This window comes from Ostrea edulis, chromosome 8 (assembly GCF_947568905.1).
Source record: "Ostrea edulis chromosome 8, xbOstEdul1.1, whole genome shotgun sequence".
NCBI classification, from domain to species: domain Eukaryota; kingdom Metazoa; phylum Mollusca; class Bivalvia; order Ostreida; family Ostreidae; genus Ostrea; species Ostrea edulis.
The window spans coordinates 60,070,701-60,072,748 of record NC_079171.1 but is presented as its reverse complement, the minus strand read 5'-3'; positions in this window follow the sequence as shown (position 1 = coordinate 60,072,748).

Below are 2,048 nucleotides of genomic sequence, written 5' to 3'. Positions count from 1 at the left end.
TGCAAGATAAGAGCAATAGTCAGTGGCGTAACTTCCATTGAGGCAACCGAGGCAGCTGCCTCGGTAAAAAAAAAAAAAACCCACCTTTTACGTTGTTAAAATGTCGATAGCTTTTGGGGGCTGCGCCCCCCAGACCCCCTGCCTCGGTAATATTCGAACCCAAGCTACGCCTATGATAGTTTTAGGTATAATCAGTCTATTATGTGAACAAAGATTCGTGTATTCACAAACCAGTGAAACGTTAACTTTAAAGCATCTCCATTTTGTACAATCACAAAGTTATTATAAGTTTTAAATGACACATTTTACCTAAAGTATACTTGAGATGTGATGAATATAATAAACTTAAATCAATATTCATTTATTTTGAAAACTCGTAAACAATAACACACCTCAATCTTTGTTTTCAAAACAAATATAAACTCTCCATAATGAGCTTCTGTCATGCTATATTGTCTTAACTTTTTTGTGAAACCTTCTAAACATATTATGGTAGATTTTGATCATTTACAGTGAAAAACAAAATTTGTGTTAAATCGTGAATCAGTCCCTTTAAATAATGACTGACTACCTAGAAATGAACCAAAAACATAGATATAAACAATGCCTGTACATGTATCAGGGCCGTAAATTACATGGAGGCGGAGGAGGCAGCTGCCTCCTCCAACTTTTGAGCCAAAAAAAATTAAAATTTAAAGTTCATTAGAATTTATGTTGTTTCCAATAACTAAGAACATGATACCTCCCTTAAAAAGCATTCCAAATCTTTCTTTTAGAATGAGTTAGTCAAGTAACATCTTAGAAGGCCCTAGAATCAAGGATTTTGCACGAAACGTGTTCAGTGTGCACAAAATGTGCTCAGCGTCTGGGGGCCTGGGCGGCCCCCAGACCCCCGCCTAATTTCCTGCCTCCTCCAAATTGAAGGTTAATTTATGGTCCTGATGTATGTTCCTTTTAGATCCAATCATCTACCTGGATAATCCAGTAGGTACACGTGGTGGGTTCAAGTCCATCAGGGACTTCATTTTTTCCCCCAGATCGATCTCAACTATAACTACCTTTTTTATGACTATATGGAGTACATTTGAAATTTTTCCATTTCTAAATACTCGCTAGCCGAGGGATTTCGGTTCACTCCATGGGGAGCGGAATGGACCGAAAACTCTTGGCTAGCAAGTATGCATCGAACCATAAAAAAGGGAAACCAAATCTGCACAAGGGTTAGTCAAAGTAGTACATGTACATATATTAACTAATTCAGAATCTAAACAAACAACACATAAACAAATTTCTTTATTTTTTCCCCCTATCACAACATTTTATCTTGTTGATTTGACCTAGATTTATTTGTAAATTTGATTGATCTTGTAGAGTTAGTTTATTTAGTGCGAGGATGAACATTATTTCGTGATGCCACGACATGGTAGCCAGGCCTTGTTGGGAATGTTCAAAATATCGTTAAAATGTGTCCTTTGTTGGTTTATTGGGAGGGGGTTTAGACTTTCGAAGAAGGGATGATAAGGAAAGTCATTTTTGAGCGTAACCGTGTCGGATAATAGGTTTGTTTCGGCGAATGTAATGATAAAATCGGAATCCAGGAGAGGGCAAGGTATTAAATTGCACACCTGAGAGAGAGAGAGAGAGAGAGAGAGAGGCGTAAGCGAACAAACTCACACAAATCCAATTCCAAATCTAATTGGATTTCTAAAATGAACATTCAACGATTATAGATTCAAGGTGTCAGTAACATACTAACAATTAATGTAATTTTTTTAGACATAAGAATCAATAATATTGATGATATTATAGTGGTGATGATGATGATAATGACAATATACAACACTTTTAGGGACATATGTCTGTCGCGTCGGGATGACCTTTATGGAGATAATTCAATAATCCAGTCTTTTCTTAAGTTAAAGTCAATCATGACATACACCCACCTGGTGAGAGTATTAGAGGGTAGCTACTTTAAACAGTTTGAAATCTTGACAACGCTGAGATGTTGATAAGAAACGTTTAGATGATCTAATATCTCGCTGGGAGCA